At 36.2% G+C, this 26,216-nt stretch overlaps 1 long non-coding RNA gene and 1 other non-coding gene across 2 annotated transcripts in view; one reads left to right on the plus strand and one right to left on the minus strand.

The window, feature by feature from the left end:
- LOC117979080 (uncharacterized) overlaps positions 1-26,216 on the plus strand; it is a 1,348,572-nt gene that overhangs the window by 387,546 nt on the left and 934,810 nt on the right. The gene's annotated exons all lie outside the window — the stretch shown is intronic.
- LOC100974837 (uncharacterized) lies at positions 535-24,551 on the minus strand. The gene is made up of 3 exons (XR_003027198.4): positions 17,776-24,551; positions 2,333-2,416; positions 535-1,570 (listed from the first exon to the last, which is right to left on the minus strand). It is a non-coding gene; the product is annotated as an uncharacterized LOC100974837 (transcript).

The raw sequence follows: 26,216 nt of genomic DNA on the forward strand, positions 1-26,216 counted from the left end.
GTATACATGTGCCATGCTGGTGCGCTGCACCCACTAACTCGTCATCTAGCATTAGGTATATCTCCCAATGCTATCCCTCCCCCCTCCCCCCTCCCCACCACAGTCCCTAGAGTATGGTATTCCCCTTCCTGTGTCCATGTGATCTCATTGTTCAATTCCCACCTATGAGTGAGAATATACGGTCTTTGGTTTTTTGTTCTTGCGATAGTTTACTGAGAATGATGGTTTCCAATTTCATCCATGTCCCTACAAAGGATATGAACTCATCATTTTTTATGGCTGCATAGTATTCCATGGTGTATATGTGCCACATTTTCTTAATCCAGTCTATCATTGTTGGACATTTGGGTTGGTTCCAAGTCTTTGCTATTGTGAATAATGCCGCAATAAACATACGTGTGCATGTGTCTTTATAGCAGCATGATTTATGTATACATATGTAACTAACCTGCACAATGTGCACATGTACCCTAAAACTTAAAGTATAATAAAAAAAAAAAAGAAAGCATCAAAATGAATTAAGTTAATTAAGGATGAACGTTATGAAATTTTAATGTGTAGGAATAACAATAAAATCAAATTGTAGGAAGAAAGGGCAAACAGGGATTATAAGCTAATGCATTTACGCAAAATAGAGTAGCACTGACAAATTCAAAATACAGTTTTTAGTTTTTTTGAATTGAGAATAAGTCATGGAAGCTCTATATTAATACATTTCACTATCTCAAAACTAATTTTTTAATGAAAACATAAACAATCAAACATGTTTCAAGAAGAATGAAAAACCTGAATAAAACATGTAATTTAAAACATAGTAGAAAACCTATAATATGGAATGACCCCAGGAACAGGCAATGTTAAATATTTTATGGTGTTATGGAATAATTCTCATGTTACTGAAGTTGTTTCAAAGCAGAGAAAAGACAGAAATTTCACAAATTTATTTCACCAAAATGTGACAACGATAGCACAGAAGGAACAAAGATCTCATCTGTAGTTTTGAAAATGAATTGGAAAAACTTTATGAAATGCCAAGAAATTAAGATCCAGAACTGTATTTAAAGATTGGTATACTACGACTATGTCGGTTTTATTCCTGAAATAAAAGGCTGTTATAAAATTAGTTGTATTATTTTAATAAATCTTCATGTATTAGAGAAGGAACATTTCTAATAATCTCAAAAAGTATGAGAAGTCATTTAATGAAATTATTACCCATTCCAGATTAATGGGAAATGAAAACACATATAACAGCAACGTGTAGTGAACTGGAAATTATAAAGACACTTCTTAAACATTATAAAGAATATCTAAAATCAAGAACCAACTGCATACTAATGTTGAATAATTAGGGACATTCCAATTAAAATCAGGTGCAAGTCAAGGTCCTAAAAGCCCATTATCACAACCTTTCAAGAAATTAGACCATTCAGTAATACATGAAAGAGACATAAAAGTTTCAGCGATTACAAAGGAGAAGTAAAATTATCATTGGTAGAAGATGACATGTTTGCCTATCTAAGACATCAAAGAGAGTTGATTATCCAGGATATCCAAGAGAATCAGTAACCTGTTTGAATGAACACACAAGTTAGTAACATGGCTGGACTTTTAAAATATGAAAATGAACTGTTTATGTAAGTACCAGATATGGCTAGATAGAAATTATAGCAGAGAAAAATAAAATAACAATAGACGAAACACTGTTGAACCTCTACAAGACCCAGGAATAACAGGAAACATGCAGATCTGTATAAGAAGATTGTCAACTTTCACAGCAGAATGTGAAGGAAACATGAGTAAATGGGAAGCATTTCATGTCCTCAGTTGGGAAAATAAAACATTTTAACTAATTTCAGGTTTAATTATATTATAATTTTTAAAATTTTATGCATTATATTTTAGATTTCAATGTAGTTCTAACCTAAGAATAAATAAATAGCAAAGCATGTTTGGAGGTTGTGGAAATCTTGAGTATGTTTCCTACCAGATGTTAAAACATGTTTTAAAATGACAATGATTAAAACAATGTACTGTTATTGACTTACTTGAACAGATGGCACACAAAAACCGGGTGACTTGAGGAGAGTTGAATAAAGGAACTGTTTATAAAAGTGTAGGCAGATTTTAGAGAAACGACTAAGGAATTATATGCAATACTCCAGGCCAACCTTAGACATGAAAGGTGGTGAGGAGACAGGGGCAGTTATAAATCCACTGATGGGAGAACAGTGGAAGACAGACACCTGGCAGGTGCCGAGCCCTTCTAGAGGGACAAACTGACCCATGGCCAGAAGGAAGCTAAGGCAACAAATGCTCCAACATACCTTACCTCCTTCCTCTGTCTCCTGTGATATATTTCACTGGTCAAATCCAACCAGAAGCCAGAGAGCAAAGGAGTCCGTGGATGCAGTCCCTAGGCATTAGCAGACAGGGGACAGATAAGAGTGGACATAGTGATTAGATCCAGAGAGGGCATCTCAAATAACCACAGAAAATAGCCCACAAAATGCCAGAATTGACAATGGACTAGATTAGATAGTCCAAATGTACACTCTAAAATATTCATTCATTCAACAAATATTCAATGCATAAGAACATTAGTATGTTATAAATCAATAGAGAAAGTAGGATTATTCAATAAATGGCACTAGAAAACTGAGCAGCTCTTTGGAAAAATTAGATTAGTGCCTGTGCAGGACTGTGCAAATACACTGATTTCAGCACCCACTCCCACCTCTTTCCAACTTGGCTTCTTGTACCATAGAAGCTGGGAAGCTTAAAACCACAAGCTGTACAACACAATGGTTGAAAGCACAGATTCAGGAGCTGGACAGCCTGGGTAAAAATTCTAGGTCTGCCATCCAATAGCTTTGTGATATTGGGTAATCACTTAACTCTGTGTCTCGGCTTCCTTGTATGCAAAATGGGGATAATAACAATACCCTTTCAGAGAAGACTGTAAAACTTAAATTAGTTAATATCTGTAAAAGCCCTTAGAGCAATGCTTGGCATGCAATAAGCATTGCATAGTGTTAGCTTTGTTATATTTTTAAGGCATGGGTTTTGCTTAGGAGATACACGTCTAGATGCATATCTAAGAGATCCCAGTTCACTACACGTTCTCTGCCCATTGGAAGGCAGAAATGGGCACCATGAAGTGATAAGAGTGCCCCAGGAAACTGGGCCTCTTGGTAGAGTTATTTAACTGTTCTGGGGCTGCTAAAGTGGGAGTTCTTCTCTCCAGTCCCTAGCATACAGCAGTAGTGGGTTTCCCCTAAAATGCTCACATGGGGTGATCGAAGATTTCTTGCTCTTGGCTGTGTGGCATCCAAGTTTTGTGCCCTTACCCTCCTGGTAATTCAGTGAATTAGCTTAAACTATGTAATAAATCCCTCTCACCTTAAACCAGCTAAAATAGATCCATTATTTGACCAGTAAAGATTCTTGCCTTATGCCAAAATAAAACCCAGAAATTCAAATACTTGATTGTAAAATTAAAACATTTAACAATCAGAGAATAAATGCGAGCTCTTAAATGACTTCAGCTCGGACAAAAAATATTGTAAATATAAAGTTACTGGAAAAAATCTTGAGAGATTTGATCACACTGTTTATATATTAAAGGTCATAATTACATATATATTTATATATATAAATCTTTATATATATGTACATATGTTTATATATTAAAGATCAGAATGAAAATACATATAGAGGATCATGAAGAAAATTTCAACGTGAGAGTAGTCATACTCTTAACATATTAGTGTTTATATAGATCATTATAAAAATATTAAAGCAGCAATATAAATAAATCCAGAAGACATCAAATAATTTATATTAAACACATTTATATTTAGGCCAGTTGAGGTGGCTCACACCTGTAATCCCAGGACTTTGGGAGGCTGAGGCAGGAGAATGGCTTCAACCCGTGAGGTGGAGGATGCAGTGAGCCAAGATCATGACATTGTGCTCCAGCCTGGGTGACAGAGTGAGACTCCATCTTAAAAAAAAAGTATACATATATATGTATATGTGTATATATATATATTTATATTTAATTATAATTTATAATCAACTTATATTTAAATATAATAAATATATTCCAATAAAGATATATAAAACGTGTGTTTATTGGTAATTTAAAAATGCAAATTAAATGTAAAATATCTTTTTTTTTCCTTTACCAATTTGGCAAAATAAGAGAAAGAATTAAAGGATTTAATTTTTATCCTGGCAAAGAAAGTAGTGAGGAAGTACACACGTTCTCTGTTGGTGGGAACATAGATTGGTGAAATCATTCTGGAGGACAATTTGGTAACATTTACTGAGGCTTTATGCATCCTACTCCTGGCTCTAAAAGCCATGCTTCAAGCTGTGGCTTGTACATAGAAAACAGCTTGAAAACAAAATCTATTTCAGGCAATTGCTCACAGCCACTCCTGCCTATTCCTGACTGTTGCTCTCTGCAACTCTCTCTTGCCACCCAGTTCCAGCTTCAAAGACCACTTCGGATTTGAGAGCTTTTGAACCCTCCTTTAATGCCAAACCGTTCAGACTTCTCGGGTCTCCGGATTGGATTTTACAGCTCACTCAATCTGAGATCCCACTCTAGTTTCCCAGTGTCTCCTTCAGTCTCAGAATGAGATCATTCCAGTTCTCCCTACCAAGCCCAGCCACAGCCCCCACTGGCTGGCCCTGCCCAAGCTGGCTCCTTCACCCACATTTCTCCTCATCCTTCTTCAGTGAATATTTAAACAGTCCCCAACTAGATCCACAGTTGATACGTTTTCGTCAAATGCCAAAGTTAATATATACCTTTTAGAATAAGTATAATTGAAAAGGCTCCTTACACGCTACATAGTGTTTTTCTTTATTTGATATTATTGTATGTGACTGAACCAATCATATGCTATCTCTTGTTGGCAACTTTCAACAATATAATTTCTTTGACTATATTTTCTGTAGCTTTGCTCTAAGCTGTTAGCAATTACTATTCTCCTCAAATATTTTTGGATTCTTCCTGCTCCGGGGAAGTAAAATTCTTCTCTTCTCATTTAAGAATCAATAGATTGTGTGAGTCATGGCTTTAGCAATTTTGAAACTTCCCATCTTCTTTTTCTCCAAATTTTGAGCAAAATATGAATTGTCTTTCAATGGAGAAAAAAATGGAAAAGCTGCTTTTATATTCCTTCTCTATTTCTCACTGTATCTTCACTTAATATGTGCCATTTTGTAACAGTTAATTCTCTGTAGAAATCAAAATGAATTTTGAAGAGATAGTGAATGGGTTAGATTAAATGGCAAGTAGAGTCAGCCAGACAGGGATCTTTACTTTCTCATTTCAGCACCTTAATAGCCTTTCAGAAGTATTGTATTGACTGTCCTGGGGGAGAGGCAGCCATTGTGTATTTATCTTAAGATCGCCCACTTTAGTAGTTCAAATAGGATAAGAGTCCCTTAGGCGTGACTTACCTTACCTTCTTAAATGCTTAAAACACACACACACACACACACCCTCCCTTGTTAAGATTATTATTTTATTTTATTACATTTCTCATCTTTCACTATAGCTAGCCCAGATTTGTGCATGTCTTAATTTTTATTATGCTTAAATATAATCCACAAGCAAGATAAATAAATGTTAGAAATAATTTGCAGTCAGAGTGCAGAAACAGGGTTTGTTCATTATTTCTAGAGGCGTAAAGTTTCATCAAAACATATTTGTCAAATATCTTCCATGTGACACTCACTGGGGGCGCTGAGGGTCTTAATAACACTATTGATGAACACAGGGGTGGGGGAGAGCAGGTGAAATTTTAAAATGCAGTAAGTGTTGCCATGGCGATATGCATAGAATGTTATAGAGCCTTATCAGAATGGGGGGCAGTGATGCCAAACATTCCTGGGAATTCTGCAGGGCTCTAGAGCTGATGTTTGGGGTTGAATGAATAACAGGAGAAATCCATCTAAATAGCAGAAGAAGGAATTTACTAAAGAGGGTGAGAAGCTGGAGAGTAGAACTGGCAGGAGATATGGCTGAAAGGCAAAGAAGAATGAGATGTATTGGAATAATAGATAGTAATAAGTGCAACCTCTTGAAGGGCAAAATAGACGCACAGCCAAACATGCCCAAACAGTTTTATTCATTCATATCATTTCTGGAAGCCTATTTCAAAGAAATAATGCTAAATATGGGAAGAAAAAAAGTACAAAGCTATTTATAGCAGGTGTTTTTAATATTAAAATATGAGAAACAATCTCAAAGCCCAACTATCCAGAACACTTTAAATTAATTCAATTATTATAAAATTTAAAAACCCTGTAGTTTCATTAGAAAATTAGAAAGAAAAATTGTCCCAAATTATTCTAAAATGATGTGTCAGTTATGGTTACAGTTGTATAAAACTTAAGAGCAGAGGGATTAAAAATAGAAAAGGATCATAAAAATTGCCACAGCAGGTAGTCAAAATGAATACTTTTTTCATTTATAAGGTTTTAAGATGATTTAATAATATATTTTTAAAATAATTGTTAATGTCCACAAAAAGAAAACTCCAACCTAGTGAATTCCAAACTTCTGCACTTGGACTTGTACCTTGAGTCTAAATTTCCAATTTAACATAATAGTCCTTTTAGTCCATGATGAAGTACAAGATGACCTTGTAGAAAAGGTGGATTTGAGAAATTAAAATTTGCACTTTCAATCAAAATATATCCTAAGAGTCATAATTACTTCTGGCTGATACAGAGTGCTATGTCCTGCTAGCCTGGCCCAGGGTCTTTCAAGATAAATTTGCAGACTTGCCGTAAGCTACGGTTTAAGTCCCTCACCCTGGTTACTCAGATAAGAAAAAGAGCTGTTGGCTGTAATTTGACTATAGTTCATGCTGCAGCACTAACTGGCCTCTCTTTGAGGCTCCCTATTCTCGTCTGAGAACTTGATCAGAGTAATCTTGACCTTGTCTATTTCATTAAACTGGACTTAGTTAAGACTGGCTCAGGAGTTGCCTGATATCCCGTGTTGAAATCTCTGGAGTTTGAACTGGAATTCTGGGACCATCGGATGAACGACATCAAAATCACTTTGGCAGCTCTTTTGAAAGCATACAAAACTGAGCCTCACCCTCAGAGATTCAGCTGGTTTGGGAGACGACTCTGGCAACTGTACATTTTAGAACCTTCACTAAAGGTGACTTACTGCACCCTGTAATGAAATGGCTTGAACTTGACTAAACTTTCAGCTGATAATAATTATAGATTGTGGGGCAAGGAAGAACCCAGCTGCTTGTAAATACAGATAATGATCCCAAAATGGGCAGACACTGGGAGATAATTCAATCTGTGAAAGAAGGAAATCACAGTGAGCAAAATCTGTATTTTTAAAACATTTTCCCTGATGATTGACCCAGTCTGCACAGCATGTGGGTATAGAGTTCAAGCATAAAGTAACCATATTACTAGGCTGGGAAGTCAAACGTTAGAATTAGAGGATATCACATTGTGTGAGAATTGAAGAGGAAATCTTAAAAAGGAAGGAAACATGGGGGAGCCTCAAAATCTGTATACAAATTTCCCTTAAAATCTTGGCTGAATCCTAAAATGCATAATGCGGTCAAGACTTCAAAAGGCCCAGAGGAAAACAACCAATAAAATATTGAAAGAGCTGAGCACAGACTTTAGCAGCTTCCAAGTACAGGGTGGACAGAGTTTGAAATTAGGTACTATCAAGCCAGGATTTATAACAACTATGATAAATATGCTAAATAATATATAGGGAAATGTGGCTATAGTGGGAGAAAAGATGAAGACTGTAAGGAGAGGTATGAAAATTGCAAATAACAGCTAACTGTAATTCAATAATTAAAATATATGACAATGAAAATTCAAAAATTACGATTAAGAGCAAATTTTAATAACAGAACTGATATTGAAGATAGAGTAGTAAAAATAATACTAGCTGAAACACAGACAAACAGGTTGCAAAATATGAACAGAGCTATAATGATCTGTGAAACAAAATCAAGTGGGCTAATATGTATGTAATTTACTAAAAAGAGAGAGAGAGAATGGGGAATTAATATTTGAGGAAGATTGACTGGAAAGTGTCTAATTATCAAAATTGGCAAACCGCAGATAAGGTCTGCAAATCCCACAAAGGATAAATGCAAAGAATACTACACCTAAGTATATCATAGTCAAACTGTAGTAAATCACTAATTTAAAAAAATGTCTGAAAAGCAACTAATTAAAAAATTAGAACTGTGTGGTAAATGATACATTACACATAGGCTAAAAATAATCAGAATGACAACCGACTATGAATTCAAAATAATGGTGACAAGAAGAGAATGGAGTGATATCACATTCCTAAAAATTAAAAATATAGTCTATATCCAGCAAACATATGTTTTAAAAAGGAAGGGGAAATAGTGACATCTCACATAAGTGAAAGTCAGTAAAATGTGTTATTAGCAGTCTCGCACTACAGCAACTGCTAAGTTCTTCATACTAAAGGAAAATGATAGCAAATAAAAATAGGGATCCACGAGAAGCAATAGAGAGGAGTACTGTGGTAAAGATGTGATTAATATGAAAGTTCTTTTTTTTTTTTTAATTCTCTTTTAAAAAGGAATTATTTAATTATTTAAAGACAAAAACAACAATGTACTATGGGTTTTATAGCAAATTTAGAAGTAAACGATGACAACACTAATACAAAGAATGGAAGGTGGTGTATGTTTCTTAATTATACACCAGGTAATATAATATTAATTCAATGCCAAAATTCCTAGATCAAACTATAGAAAATTATACAAAGCTAAAAATTCAAAAAATAAAATAGGTAGAATTCTGAAGACATTTCATTAACTCAAAAAAGACACGAAAGAAACAAATAACAGAAGGAATAAATAGAAAAATAGCAAGATGTTAGACTTAAAACACAAGCATACCAATAATTACACTAAATATAATTGGACTAACCCCTCCAATTAGGACACAATATTTTCAGAATAGATTTTAAAAAGACATAGTTATGCAGTGTTTATGAGGCAAACTTTAATTATAAAGACATAGGTTGGAAGTAGTAGGATGCAAATACTAAGCAAAAGAAAGATAGTGTAGCTGTATCATGTCAGGCAAAGTAGACTTCCAGACAAGGACTGTAAGCAGAGATAGAGGGATATTTCAAAAATGATAAAGGGATATCTCTCAGGAATAGCAGAAATAAATAAAAAATCTTTAAGGACATGGAAGATTTGAGCAACACTCAAATAACTTGACCCTATAGGCATATATAAAGCATCATGTTAAACAACTGCAGAAAAAAACATTATTTTGAAGTGTATATGACACATGTACTAAGATAAACTACATGGACCATAAATAGAGTCTTAACACATTTCAAAGCATTGAATTCATGCAGTATATACTCTCTTTTTACACTAGAATTAAACTAGAAATCATAAACAATATCTATAGAACATTTGAAAATTAAGGGACATATTTTTAAATAATGCTTAGGTCAAAGAAAAAGATCTATAAAGCCTATACATTTCTAACTAGATTCATCATGGTAAAAAAAAAAAGACTGAAAACAAAAATTATCACATTCCTTGAAACTCTTCACAGGTGACTGCAGTACACAAAGTGATAATCTCTGGTCTAAAGGATGCCACATATTTCCTAATTAACTTGTGTCTTGCCATTTCTCTAATCCATACCATCATACCTCCAAGCTTTTTCTACCGCTTCAGAACTTAAAATCTTTAAGGGCACTCTCATTTGCCCACAGGGTAATGTCCTGGTTTCTTAATTTGATATAAAATATACTTCATGACTATTTCTTGCTTATCCAACCTCTCTTATTTTCACTTTCACCTGTATCTTGCATTCCAGCTATAAAACCAAAACATGTAAGTACATTTTTATTGATTCAATGATGCACATTTTTCATATTTTAACATCTCTAATATTGGAATGTATTTTATGATCAATAATATCATATAAACAATTTGCATATTATTTTGTATTAGTGCAAATTAAAAATAATGTTATGCTTTTTTTCATGAGTCTTTGATTAAACACATAGAATCTTGCTTCCTCTTTTGTGTGCATCTGGCAATCTAAACACTCAACAGTGTTCACAAATGCTGCATCTATGTCAACTTTTTAAAAATAAAAACTACTATTTGAGTGTCTACTATGTGCTGGCCTCTATGCAATGTGCTTACAGTACCTCTTTCTAAGTTTTATGACCACATGATTAGCAAATATTATCTTAGTCTCAGGGAGGTAAATTTAATAGCACAAAAGTCACACAGCTAGCTAAAAAGTGACACAATTGGGATAAAACACAAGACTATTAGGTCCTAAAGCCTTTGCCCTTCCCACTTCCCATGAGTCCTTTCCTGGCAATGCTCCATTACCTGTCAATTTAGGCGTATGATTTTCAGAGCTCTCACAGTATCTCTTTCACTGTATTGTAATGATTTTTCTTCCATATCTTTCTTATTTATGACACAATGAAATAATTTATTTATGTATTCTTAAGACTTAGCAGAGTGCCTGATACATAGCAATACCGCATAGTATGAAGTATAAGAAATTAATCGATGAGGTATCCCAACACGATGACTTTCCTATCCCCTCTTCCAACCATATCCGTTATAGTGTCAGTGACACTGGAAGGTCAAACAATCTGAAGATAGGATTATGGTCGGGAACTGAGAAGCCTAACCTGTAAGGCAGTGACAAGAAATGGTTTTCATCTTAGCACTTACTCTTAGTGTTCAGAAATACTCTGTACCTGTCTTAGTTCAGTGAGAAGTGCAGGGATTCATACCTGTGTCATCTTCCCTGGACATGGCTGGGTGGGGGATGGGGGAGTGGCAGCATTCCTGTGATGGTTTGCTATCTGTGCTTCAAAGAATCCTGTTCTCTCCACCCTCAGGGCCTTTTCTGTTACTGTTCCCTGTATTTGGAAAAGTCTTCTCCTAGATATGGCTCTCTGCCACTCTCTCACTTTATTCAAAATTCTGTTTAAATATCGATTGATCAGAGAGGCAGACCTCACCATTCATTCTAAAACAGCACATTTCCCCATCACATAATTCACTATGTATTTATTGGACTTTTAAAATTATTTGTTGCACTTATGGACACTTCATATTATCTGGTATATTTTTGTGTGTTCACTTATTGTTTGTCTCCCCTATGTAAGCTGCATGAGGGCAGATACTTTATTCTGTTCACCAGCCACCTGAAGAATGCCCAGCATATAGGAAATGTTGAATCAATAACAATTGAGTGCAGTATCTTCTGTGTCTTTTTCCCTTGGTGGCAGTAGTAGCAAACAATAAGTATGAGAAAGGATATCTATGTTCTTAATCTATTATCCATAAGATGGATCAATTTTGCAAAATATATTGTGTTGATGCCTTACATATTCTGCATCTCTAACCATTTATGCATTTCTCATTCTTCTCTAAATTTTACACCTCTCCATCTCTCTCTTTCTGGTCTTTACCATAAGAGACATTCGCTGTTTCTCTAAGAAGAGAGAATTTCAAAACACCTTTAACTATCCAGTCCAAAGAACCATGCTTTTTGTTTCCTTAATGAATGATATTAATGAGTTCAGATTATTGACCCCTACACTTTAAATTATTCTCTTTCCCAGGTATTTTCTGAAAATAGTCCTTCAAAAAGCCTAGACCGTGATAAATTGGCTCATTTGTTAGTATCTTAAGGTCAGTTTGAGTATCAGTCCCAGTGCTGAATTTTCTTGTTTTCAGTGTTTGGCCTCTTGCAAGATACAGAGCCAAGTTAGGAAGAGAGGAAGAATAGTCTTGTCTTGAATGTTAACATTAAATTTAAAAACTTTAGGAAAGAGGGTAGTGCAGTTGTCTAGTTCAATCTGCATATTATAGAAAGTCACTAGTAATGGTTCCAATAACACATGGTGCTTTGTTCCAATAACACATTTAAGGAGTATATTGGTTAGTATATAGTTTCAGCACCTGGTGACAAAAATTGAAAGTAACAGTGGTATACACAAGGCAGAAATTACTTTGCTTCTTTCAAAAAGCCTGAAGATGCCATGGAGATGGCGGCTGTGGGCTATGAATCTCTCAGGAGCCCAGGCTCCTTTTGATCCAGTTTCTCGAACATTCTCAGAGTTTTCTTTGTCTATAAAGCCATAAATTGTGCACTACTTCATCTCCATGCCCGCCAGCAGGAAAGAGAAAATAGAGTTGGGAGGGGCACACCTCATCCCTCCAGGGCCCAGTCAGGAAACCGAACATCACTCCTGTTTGCACTTCCTTTTTCAGAACCTAGTCACACCAAGGTGCAAGATAAATAATGTTTATTCTTGGAAGCTGTGTAGAGAACTCAATATTAGACTTGCTCTTATTGTAGACAGGGAGAGTGTTTAAAGGCATATAGCTAATAGTTTTTTGTCACAGGAATAGTGGGTAGGATATTTTTGGTGTCTTCAATCCTATCTGATCAAGAACCATCAGTGGAAGACTTGGAATTCTTCTGATTGATTTCCCTTATGGCCCAGAATGTGGTTTTCTAAAAATACAAGCTGGTTATTTAGATAGAGTCACTAGAGCTGTTTTTCAGTTTCGTAGGTACAAAAAATATACGGGCAAAGATTTGTGCCAAGCCTACTCTCTGCTATGTTCTGAATGTTTCTATCCTCCTAAAATTCGTGTGTTGAAGTCCTTAACCCCAAAGTGAGGATGTTAAGAAGTAGGACTTTGGGGAGGTGATTAGGCCTTTGGAGAGATGAATGGAATTCATTTCTACATGGAACAGGCCCTGGAGAGACCTCTCAATCCTTCTGCCATTTGTGGTTAGAGTGAGAAGACAGATGTCTATGAGGAAGAGGGTCCTTTCCAGACACCCAATCTGTCAAAGCCTTAATGTTGGATTTCCCAGCCTCCAAAGTATGAAAAATAAATTTCTGTTGTTTATAAGCTACCCAGTTCAGGGTAGTTTGGTATTTTAATAGCAGCCTGAATGGACTAAGATATTCTTTAAAAATGGAGCTAACTTAGAATGAGAAAAATAGCTATTGATTGGCACAGGCAGTTTGTGTTAACAGGATCATATGGGAAGCTATTAGGAAAGCCAAGGGATAAAGGGAAGTGTCTGAATGAGTATAAAGAATAACAAAAGAAGCCAGTTATTTCAATAAAAGTTCATAAAAATTATAAATGTAAGTGACATCTGGAACAGGCCTTACAGACTTTTAGAACTTGGAGGATATTTAAAGATCATTTAATTCAGTCTCCAACTTTGAGAAAAAAGGAACAGAGGTCCGAAGTGGAAAAGTGACTTGATGAAAGGTCTCATAGCTCATCACAGGGAGAATGAGGCAAAATGAAAACAAAACAAAACAAACATATTTCCTCGTTTCTAATACAAGAGTGTTTTTCAATTTAATTTACACTGGATTTCATTGATTGTTTCATTTATTGAATTATTCATTCAACAAACTTAAATATTTTAAAAACTTATTTAAATAAATAAAAACACAGCCATATAATTACCACCCAGATTAAGAAATAGAATGTGATCAGCACCTCAGAGGGCCCCTTAATATTTCTCCTATTCACTGTGTTCTATCCAAAAGTAACCACTATCTTTATATATAACACCATAGCTTAGTTTTGTTATTTTAAAAACTTGGTGTAAACAGACGAATATGTACTCTTTTGTCCAGCATTATGTTAATGAGATTCATCATATTATTGCATGCAAGAGCAATTCAATGACTTTTATTGCTGTAGAGTATGCCACTATATGAATACAGCACAAATTGTCTACTGTACTGTTGGAGATTTGAGTCTTCCCCAGTCTTTTGCTATGACTAATAACACTACTTTTAAGATTCTTGTACGCATCTTTTGTTACACCTATGTACACATTTCTAGGATCCATACCTCAGTGAAATTGCTGGGTCATAATGTATGAGTATTTCCAAGCTTAGCAGAAACTTCCCAAAGATACTGTTATCAGTTTAAATGCCCATTAATCGTGTATGTGAGATCCAGGGACTTCACATCCTCAGCAGCACTTGGTATTGTCAGTCTTTTCAATTTTACTTTGTGGTTGGTGTGTAGTGCAGAGTAGAAATAAAAAGAACTTCCTTAGCTTAATAAAGAGTTCCTACCAAAAATGTACAGTAAACATTATACATAATGTTGAAACTTTAGAAGCTCTTTCTTTAATATCAGGAAAAATATGAAAGTACTTGTTAACATGGTTTCTATTTAATCTTATACTGGATGTTCTAGTCAGTGTAGTAAAACAAATAAAATGAAATAAAATAAATAAGTAAAAATATGCAGGAAAATTCTGAAAAGGAGGTCCCGAGGGATGATCAGTCCTATTGGCTATTAAAATAATAACTAAAGCTACAGTAATTTTTATGGCATAAACCTAAAGCATTAAAACACAGACCAATGACAAATAATATAAAATTAAGAAATAGACCCACATATAGATGAAAAAATGTAGAATATGATAAACAGGACATTTCAAGTCAATAGGGAAAGAGGGCTTATTCAACTGTGTAGCCATTACAATAATAAATTTGGATCTATACCTCACTTCTTAATAACAGAATAAACTGCAAATAAATTAAATATTTAAATCTGAATTAATGAAAATATAAACCTACTAGAATAAAACACAATATAATTTCTTTAAAAAGGGCCTGTGTAGCGAGATACAAAATAAAAAACTGATACATTCTATTTCATAATGGTATGGCAAAATCACCAAAATATAGGCAAAAGTAATTGTAACACATTCACAAACAAAGGGCTAATAAGCCATTTGCCTTATTAAGGCAAAGAGCTAATTTTCCCAATTTCTAAAGAGCTTCTCTCAATTTCTAGGGGAAAAAAACAGATTTTATTTATTTATTTAATTTATTTATTTTGAGACGGAGTCTTGCTCTGTCACCCAGGCTGGAGTGCAGTGGCGTGATCTTGGCTCACTGCAACCTCTGTCTCCTGGATTCAAGTGATTCTCCTGCCTCAGCCTCCCGAATAGCTGGGAGTACAGGCACATGCCACCATGCCCGGCTAATTTTTTGTAGTTTTAGTAGACATGGGGTTTCACCGTGTTAGCCAGGATGGTCTCAATCTCTTGACCTTGTGATCCACCCACCTCGGCCTCCAACGTGCAGACTCTATTTTTTAAAAAAATATGATTGAACTGACAAAGTTGAGAAACAAAAAGAAAGGTCCAAGACTACTGGAATAAAATCAATACATAAAAATTAATAGCATTTATCAAAAAATAAATTTATCACCAACTTACAATATGTACATTCACCTTAGATATAACAAAAAAACTATGAATCAATCTATTAAACAAAACCACAAGATTTTCTCAAAAAATATAAAATTCTATCAAAAATGTAAAATACATTATTAATATTTATGATAATAATGAGAAAAAATGAAAACCCTATCAGATAAATGGACAAAGATATAAACAGGCAAATCAGATTAGAGAAACACAAATGACTAACAAACATATGAAAAGATGCTCAAACTCCCTGCTATTTAGGGAAATACAAATGAAAACAACCATGAGATATCACTTTGCAACTGCCAGAGTGGGAAAATTAGGAAGATGGATAATGCCAAGTATGGATGGGAATTGTGGTTACAGAGACTCATATGCACAGCTGCTGAGAACACAGACTGGAGGAACCACTCTGGAAAGCAATAAGGCAGTACTTAGTTCAGAAAGGTGTATGTATGTCTGATGACCTAGCATTCTCTCTTACCCAGGAGGTGGCAAGGACTGGGGAAAATAATAGCAGCACTATTTGTTGTAGTGCAGAGCTAGATGCAATCCAGGGAAGTCTGCTAGTTAAGAGAAGTATAGCATAATGGATGCATAGAAGCAAATCAGGCAGCACCCAGTAGTCTTAGACGGATCTATGATGTAAATAGATCTTAAAAACCTAGTGCTAGGTGAAAAAAAAAGAAACAATATGAGATCCATAGCACAACATCATTTGTGTGCATTTATAGTACGTAAACACAAAATAAAAATTCATGCTAATATGACCATGTACAAATAAAGAGATATATATAAAGCCTATTAGACTCGGGTCCTATGATGAGGATGAGCGGGATGGAAATTAAGATCGTAAATAAAAAGAAATCAATCAATAAAGAATGTGAGATTTCACGTATCAATGATTGTGATAGGCCATGAACATAGGCATATGTTAGCTTTTTGCAAAACAGTGTGTGTATATGCACATAAATGTGTATGTGTGTATCCTAAAATCTTTCATGTTCATTTACTCAGTCACTCCATATCCAGAAATATATTCTGAGGAAATAACCCAAAATAAAGAAAAAAGTATCTATCCAAAGATATTTATTGCAGCGTGGTTTTCAATACTAAACAGTGTAAACAATGCAAATATTTAACAATAAATACAGTGATTAAATAAGCCATGGCATATCCAGTTGATGTAATACTTTGCAACCATTAAATTGATGTTTACATGGAGTTTATATTGACATTGGTGATGCTAATAGCATATTAATAAGTAAAATGTATGGCATAAAATTGTATTTGTGTGAATACAATTAAAATTGAGGCATGCTTTGAAAGGTTAATAGAGGAAAGTACACATATGTGAATAGTGGTTTTATATGAGTGGTAGAATTATAGACAATTTTTTTCTTTCTTCCTGCATTTTCAAATGTAATTTAATGAATAGCTATTACTTTCAAAAATGTAAGACAGATTATACCAAGAAAAGAAAGCATTGCTTCTAGTTTAAATGCAAATATCCTAAGAAATACAACCAATTATGAGCTGTCAGTACTTTTCCTAAGAGCAAGGAAACAGAACAAATTATGAATCCACCTGAGTTCCTGGAGCTGGGAACAGCCAGTGAATGCTGGTTTCTTTAAATAACAGAGTGTTCAACTAGATGCTTTGACTAAGTCACTGAGACAGAAAAGAGGTGGAATGCTACAGTGAGAGCTAGAAACATCCACAGTATGATAATAAGAAACTGGTTTAGACAACTCTTAAACCAACATTGAGGAAATACAATGTCTGTTTGGGCTGCTGTAATATCATAAACTGTGTAGCTTATAAACAATATACACTTATTTCTCCCAGTTCTGGAGGGTGGGAAGTCCAAGATCAAGGTGCCAGCAGATCTATGTCTGGTGAGGGACTGCTTTCTGGCTTATAGATGGTGCCTTCTCACTGTGTCCTCACATGGTGTTAGAAGTGAGCAAGTTTCCTTGGACCTATTTTATAAGGGAACTAATCCCATTTGTGAGGGCTTTTCCCTGAAGTTTTAGTCAACTCCTGAAAGGCCCCATCTTCTAATATCATCACCTGGGGCGTTAGGATTTCAACATATGAATTTTGGGAAGACACAAAGATTCAGACCACAGCCTACAGGGAGAGAGGATTTCTGAGGACGGTGGTGCACTGTCAGTCCACGCAGGCCTCCTGGGCATAGGATGGAGCAATTCTATCTCACCTCAGGCCTAGACCAAAGGGCTTCAGTAAACCACTGGAGATTCCTTCATCAGGATTCCCTCCCAGGATATCCAGAGGACAAGAGGCTGGCCAACTGCAGGATTAGCCTATGCTCCTGTGCTGGATATAGGCTACACGCAAGAGAAAGCTTGGGTGGGATCTACTGATATTTCACCCGGCAGAGCTTCTAGGCAGAGGAATTGCTTCTCACCTTACCTGGCAACAGGAGGGAGGAAATGGTTGCTGAAAAGAGTACATTCACCCAGGTAGAGAGGGTCCAGTTGCAATACCAGGAGTTGGTGGTTGGTGGGTCTCCTAAGAGCATCCATGAGACAAAGATCCAACTCTAAAATTCTGCTAGGCACAAGAAAAACACAATGTTTTTATTTATTAAAAGTGCCAATGAAGTCATACATTTCCTGACTGCTTTACCAGCCTTCCTCCACCATCCTCTCTACATCCCCCCTCCCCCAACCCCTACACATGCTCATGCTCTAGAGGAGTGGGGTCTAGAGTTATCAACATAGGTCAAAAAGTAAAGACAGGCAAAGCTGTTCCCACTGGGAGAGAGGCAAGTCCCAGGACTTTTAATGAAGTTGTAAATTGACTCTTTGAAGGATATAGGCTTTTCAAGCTCCACTTGAGATTTTGTTTCTGTAACTTGGAGCACCGTAGAACTTTCTGTTACCTAAGAGAGAAGAGAAAAAGTTAATGAACTGGCCTGACTTTACCCAGTGACAGGGGAGAAACTACCTTCATGAATAAATGTGGGATTCAAAAAAAAAACAAGATAGTTTTGATTGTATTACTTCATGCCAGTTACATGTGTATTTCACTGATGTGGTGATTTGGCAGATGGACGTCCTGAGTACGAACACCAGGAGAAGCTAGTTGGAAGCTACTTGGAAAGCTAGGCAAGATCTCATTGCAGTGATTCTCAAAGTGTGGTCCTGAATCCTGTGGGATCCCGGAGACTCTTTTACAGGATGCACAAGCTCAAAACCATTTTCACAATTCTACCATTTTGGCTTTTCTACTCTAATTCTTATACAAGTGTTTACAGGAGTTTGACAAAGGTTACAGGATGTGTTATATGAGAACAGTTTGAATGCAAAGGCAGACATAAGAATCCAGTTGTCTTCTATTAAAACAGTCATTTAAAAAATTTGCAAAAGTGTGAAACAATGCCACTCTTCTCACTCTTCTCTTAGGAATATATAGTTACTTTTACAAAAAGCATCACTGTGTAACAGGTAGTAGTTTTGTGATTTGGAATTTTAAAAAGTGTTAATATTTTTAAACCTAGTATTATTTCTATCGTGGCAAATGTTGACAAATATAATTTCCATAGAAAAAAACTCTTTGACCTCCCCAGTAATTTAAAGGCCCTAAGACCAAGAAGGTTGAGAACTGCTGTGCTAATAAAATAGGCAGAGGCTCCAAAGGGGAGACAGAGTCTATGAGGAACTGATGCCTCTACAGACTGAGGAACACAATATTTATACAATTTTCCTCTCACTTTTAAAAGTCTGAGTAAACACACAAATAAAAACATAACTTTTATAATAAAGAATCATGCGTGTAAGACCTTCCTCCAATATACAACAGAGATAAACCTTGCAATAGAGTTTTCAGTTGAAAGGGCAGAGAAGTTAACTGTAAGCATTGGGAAGTCCTTAAAAGCAGTGAACATAGACAAGAGTGCAATAGTTCTCAGTGAAGGGTAGGAGGATAATGCCTGGAGAATCCTCTGGCCATGGGAACACAGCTGTGGGTACTATTTTTAGACTTTCAGTGCAGCTTAGATGCAGTCATTGAATAAAATATTAGGAGGAAGTATTCGCACTTCCTTTAATAGAATAGTGTCATAGTCCATTTGGGTTAAAATACCATGAACTGAGTGACTTATCCTCACAGTTCTGGAGGCTGAAAATCTGAGATCACAGTGTCAGCATGATCAAGTTCTGGTGATGGCCCTCTTAATGTTACAGATTGCTATATTCTCATTGTATCCTCACATGGCTAATAGAGAGAAAAAGCAAGGTCTTAAGTGTCTTTTTATAGGGGTACTATTCCAATTCATGAGGGGTCCACCCTCATGACCTAACAGCTCCCAAGGGCCCCATCTCCTAATATCATCACTTGGGGGGTTAGGATTTCAACATATGGATTTGGCGAGGGTAAAATTATTGAGTCCACAGCAAGTAGTTCATATATTCGTTCTAAGAAACACCCATTTTCATTGTCCTCAGAGCACCTCTATTTGGATAAAATTTTAGTTGCCCTTTGACTTTTATCAAGAAGTGTTTGAACTACTTCATGTTTGAAATTCAGCTAAGGGGGTTAAAAAATAAGTAAGAGAAGACCCATTCTCTCCAAAGATTTATCACCTATAAAGACAAATAAAACACATTCAAAAATTAGGAAACCTGCAATCTCAGTGATAAAAGAAAATTCACTTAGTATTTTAACTTAATTCAGCTAATGTCTGCTGATTGCCTTTTATGTACAAAGGATTGTGGGTGGACAGATTTATAGACATTTAGTCAGCTTCATCCTAACATTGTGAGTTAGGGTTCATAGTCTCCTGTTGAAAGGCTGAGGGATAGAGGCTCAAGGCAGTGACTTGTCCAAGAAGCAAAGAGTTGGATGTGTAGCCACGTGTTTTTCAAGTCCAATGTCCTTTCCAGTATACCATCTTTCTCTGAGACTATTTACTGAGTGGGTTTCATTTATTTGGGTCTATTTTGATCTCCAGTGAGTTCATGGTTCATGAGGAATAACTAATCTCATTTAGAAATGGATACCAGATATGTTTTAATGAGGATGGTCATGGGTAACTTGTTTTACTGCAGCATCTCATGGTAATGCTCTTCCAGCTAAGTTAAATAGGGATCTTTACATGTGTAAATAGGTCCTTCATCCAGATTAGTGCCTGGCCTGTCTCATGTCATTACCCTGCTGTTAGGCCTGGCCAGTCACTAAACAGTTATTATTTTGTACAACTATTGCAGGTTGTTGCTGGAAAAATTTTAATTAAAATTGCAAATACACTTTTTATCCAGAATATTTAACTTCTTATTAAGAGCATGCTATGTATTGACATTTGTTCTTGTTCAGCTTATTTTTGAAAGACATTTTTCCCAACACATGATCAACAGCATAGTATTTATTGATGAATAAATGAAAAGTCCTTTGAGAATTACCTTGGACCCCTGGTTACCGACACAGACGCCTTGACTATTATCCAACAGATGCACCTCTGTTTCTAAAGTTGAGGATGAAAAACAAAAGAATCTGAAAATTGAGGCTTGATTCCATTTTGACATTTGGACATGTACTTGAGACTTTCATTCCAGGAGGTTGGACATCAAGTATAGGTGGTTGGCGTGTGTTATACAATTGGTCCAGAGTTTGAATGGATTTGCCTTTTTGAATACCCTGATACCTACCTCTCTAAGGTAGATCATTGTGAAAAATTAAGAGCTCATCTTCATTAACTGGCCACTACGAGAGCTTTGATATAAATACCCCGCGCATTCACTGAAAACATTAAATGGGTTTTGTTCTATAAGAAAAAGGTGGAGGGAGACATTTGATTATTCCAGGAAAATCTTACAAGGGACAGACAGATGTTAACGTTTTGGATCAGAACCCCTGAGTTAAAGTGCTGGGTGTACTAAATGCAAGATATGTGATACTGAGTTGGGTGTTTTCCCCTTCCAAGCCTCAGTGTCCCTATTTGTATGCAGGGAACAGTAAGACCTGACAGACACAAGGTTGGTCATGAGGACAATTGACTACGTAAGCTATACATTTCTGAGCAAATGTCAATAATTATTCTTCTGATGTTGTAGACTTAGTTGCCTCCTTGCGTTATTTCATCTTTATAAGCAAATATGATATTCAGGACACTATTGTAAGTAATAAAAGGTTTTTTCAAAGGAAACAAAATCATTGTGGCCCTATAAGGTTGGAGACTTAAGATATTATATAAATATTTGTTACTTAAAATTACCCTGATAGATGGATTCTTCCTCTAAGCATCCCTTATTAAATTCCAAATGTAATCCTATTGGAAAAGTAGAACTACAACATCAGCAATACTCCTTGAAAGTTCTTGTCCATTTGACAGGCAGATAAATTTAATTTATTAAAAGATTCCGCCTAGCATTTTTAAAAGACAAGGGGTTTTTACAGTGTAAATGGACTGTTTTCACAGCCTTATTAAAATAAATGCATAAAGTCAGCTGTTTTTCTTTGGAATTCATTAACATTAAGGAATTGCAGTCCAGAAGCTGATGGTTATATACCTGGATATTTTGGCAAACTTATCAATCTTTGTATATAATCTGGAATTTCTCCTTCTTAAAGTAAATGGGAATTGCACACAAGAAGGAACATTTCATTTGTATGATGTGCTGAATTTCATAGAGACATTTACTGTAGTTATTAGAGGCATTTAGAAAGCCAAAGCTATGTGCCAAAGGCCATTGGAAACACATGAGCAAATTCAAGATTTCTTTGGACAAGAGGCTCAGATTTGTTTTTCTTCAAAGAAATTCAATTATTTATATTGAAAGAATACTGTCAAAGTTAACAGGTTTTCTGTTTTGCTTTTTCCTTCAGAAGGCCATTTTAAATTAAACACAATATGCTTTAAAATTGAAATATTTATATAGATTGTGAGCCAATACCATTTTTTAGAGTTGTTAATTCCCTTTTAGCAACTGTTGCACCTCAATTATTATTTCTACTTTGGAAAAGGGTCTTGGTCCTGAAACATTCTGCACACTGCATCTAATAGTTGTCCTCATAGCTCCAACATCCTGCTTGTTCTTTCTCTTTATAGCTCCCCTAGCTCCTCAGCACTGGCCTATGACCCTGTCTTCCTGTCTATCAGCTCGGCCTCTCTCCTTGGGTGGGACTATCCTCTCAGGTCATCACTGCTTTGGGTCCAGCCCCACTCCAAGAAGCTCTTGTATTTTCACAGTTACCGATTAAAGAACCTGTCCCAACCCTGTGAAATGAATCTTAGACATCCAATCAATCTATCAATCAAAGACCGTGTCTACAAGTATACACTGGGAGGTGAATTAATTGTTAAATCCAATGCTAATAATCTGCTGATCTTGGTAGTTCAACATCAAAAGGACTTCGCTTAAGCACATTTAAACTGTACTTCTACAGACTTCATAAGACCAAACTCACTCTAAAATAGTATTTAATATACAATGACAGAAGATAGTCTATTATATTTAAATAACAAGAAAGTATATTTATCTATATTTCCACCTAATAATAAAAAATTAACAAAAATGTGTAATTATCTCAGAAACATCATCCAAATATGCCATGCCAGTCAATGACTGATTTTTGAAGCTGATGTATACCTTCAAGTGATTCTTCCTTTGACCTCCTATGGTATTTTTTAAAAAATTATACCTGGGTAATTACCTATATTCCAGGCTATAATGGATTATAGCTAATAGTGGGCCTGTCTCCTTTGTCCTGTCTCGTTCTTGAAATCTAGACTATGCTTTGTATCCACGTGAAATTAAAAAAAAAATGCTTGCCTTTATTAGGGACCCAACACATGTTTAAGGAGTTTATCTCCCACTAGGACATTAATTTCAAAATACAACTTACTGTTCTTGCTGTAGAATAGTTGTTTTTGAATTAAATTAGATTCAGAGAATTAAGTCAGTATTGATCGAGGACCTACTATGGACCAGATACTAGTTACTAACCAATCAAAGATCAAAGTGCCAAGACACCTTCCTCAAACTTATTTCAGAAGGCAATCAGGTTCTCATTAACTTAAATAGATTATGTTTGACATAGTTTAGGGGCTGAAAACTGTAATATTAAATGGACGGCATGATCATTAAATGTTTGGAGAAAGTGCTACACCAGAAGTTCAAATGGGAGAGGATGAATTTGGCCAGTTTTAGCTGTTTTTGTAGGGGGTGTTGTAGGAAAAGGAGAAGCTTCACAGAACAGCTGGTAAGTGAACAGCATTCTCACCAGGACTCTGGATGAGGAGGACTTTTACATGTGCCAAGTAGAGGAGAAGAATGTTCCATACAAGTGAAACAGCTTGAGCAAAGGCATACAATTACTAGGCTTTTGGGGAAAGGTAGGTGGTCCAGTACAGATGGCTCCCAGTGAGAATGCACTGTGAAGATCAGGGGATGAAGCTTCAGAGGCTGGGTGTTGAGGTTGGAGGAGGGGAGTACCGGACAGACTGGAGCAGAGCTTGCGTGCTGCCAGGGAGTTGGTTTTATCTTATGAGTTACGGAAAGTCCTTAAAGGCTGTAAGGAAGTAACATATGCAGAATTAATCTGGATTTAGAGCCTTTGTTTTGTTGGCCTATAAAGGATGGAGTAACTACCTCTCCTCCCATTTTCTTTCATAGATCCTGTCTTATAAAATTATACACAAATAAAGCAGACACATGCAAGGGGCACTGATTTCTGAAATCCGAATAGTGAGGCTGCATAATGAAAAATCTCCTCCATTGTCTACTCTGGAAATTGCTCTCGGGGCATAAGCAATATTTTACCAGAACCTCTATTTACCTGGATTTCGAATCCCAAATTAGTAATAATATTTCACTCTAAAGAAGCTCTCTAGAATTTTGACACTTTTTTTCTCAACAGGATATTGTGGTTTAAAATCCCAAATTAAAGTAGCTTGTCTTAGATACAGGCAACCTTAACCATGTCCAGAACCAGATTAAACTAAATTAAATGTCCAGAGGTGCTAAGAGAATAATAACTCCCTATAAAAGTAAGGGGTGCTCCTCCTAGGAGTTCCAAGGAACACATCAATATAAAAGCATATATATGTCATAAGACATTAATCTAGTTACATTCTCAGTGCTCAACTGCATTTCAAATTATTCTAGCTGTTCAACCAGCCTGGAGGTCCAACCGTCAATCAAAGGAGGCTGTTTTTCTTCTGCTCCCCCTATTGGAAGGTCAGGCAAGGTGATTTTCTGCCCCCACCCCCCCACCCCATACATGCTGTAGGTAAATGTAGATGAATTTGCTTAGTAAGATTGGGAGAGATTTTACTTTCCAAAAGGTAAACAATACTTAGGTTTTCAGTAGACTCTTTCTCCGCTGACTGAACATCTCGGGCAGTCTACAGCCCATTCACTACAGTGGTCTATTCAAGAAATGTCTAGTCTCATCTTTAATTCTTGCAAATCAAACCTCAGGTGCCTTCGAAATTTGCAACACCCACAACTACCTCACCTGGGCAGAAATTAAATGACCAAGAGGAGAAAAATCTATATTTCCATAGTAATGAAACTCATAAAGTTCATTCAAGAAGAAATGTTTGTACCATTATACCCAGGACAGAGAAACCTTTTAAACTCTGTATAGCTAATCTCCCATCACTTGCAGTATAATATACCACAGTGAAGGTTCACATCATTCCAGCTTATTTTCTAAACAGAAACTAAATTTCTACTGTATGGTTCTTAAGGAGAATCTCGTATAAGTTGATACACACCGTTAGCCCATTCCTACTGTGGTTTACCTCCTAGATAGATGCTGGGCGGTATTCCTCACATACCTTCCCCAGTTCCTCCATTGAGTGAATAGACTCTAATTTAGCACGTACTGCAAGTGTTAGACTTTCCAGCAGCAAAAAAGAGCAAGTCACAGAGCCTTCCCCAGTAGACCTAGGAAGAGACAGACATAAATGGTATTTGTAGTTGAAGAGAGAGTCTGGGGGTGCTAACAAACTACAATGGGAACTACAAAAGAAAATGACTAAAGCCACCTGAGGGGCTAGCATGGAGCTCGGCCATAAAGCATAGATGAATAAGAGTTTGCTGTTCTGGAATTTAGAATGGTAATCAGGTTAAGGGGACAACATAGAAAGCCATGGAAGTATGAATGAAAACTACGTGTTCTACAAAAAGTCCTGTGCGGCCCAAGTATAAGCTGAGAGTTGAAGGAAATGCAAGTTGGTGAAGATAAGGGCCAGACCATGGAAGATGCTGACTGCCCCACTAAGGAGCTCAGCCTTTATTTGGGAGTGATGATTCTGTGGTTAGATACATCACTATAGGCACAGGTGTTTGGATAGAGGAGCTAGAGGGGTAGAGACAGGTGAGGAAGCTATAGAAATAGCCAGGTGTAAAGTGACAATCCAGATTGGGATAAATAGGTGGGATAAAAAACAGTAGTATACAGTATTCCTGACTATACCTAGGAAAGTATTCGTCATATCCCCAGGTAAATGATGGTGTCTCTTATAAAATAGAATCAAGAGAGTACAAGAAACACCTACCCACCCGCACCTACACATACACACAACTAACTCTCTCTCAATGATCATGGGGGCTGTGAAATCTTCTGAGGCTTCTCCTGCACTATGTGCTCATTCCTGGGACTGAATTTGACTCTGGCCTTAAAAGACACATGGAAAATCTCACAGGACCTCAATGTTGTGGGTAGGGGGTGTGTCCTTAGTTCGCCAGCTCCAAAAAGTCAGGGGGCTCTATTGCTTCTTAGAGTTGATAAAATTATCCTTGAGAAGGGTTGCCAGATAATAAACTGGACATGCACTTACATTTGAATTTCAGATAAACAGATAAGTTTTAGTACAAACAACCTAAATATTGCAGGGAACATAT

Source organism: Pan paniscus, chromosome 12 (assembly GCF_029289425.2).
Source record: "Pan paniscus chromosome 12, NHGRI_mPanPan1-v2.0_pri, whole genome shotgun sequence".
Classification (NCBI taxonomy): Eukaryota; Metazoa; Chordata; class Mammalia; order Primates; family Hominidae; genus Pan; species Pan paniscus.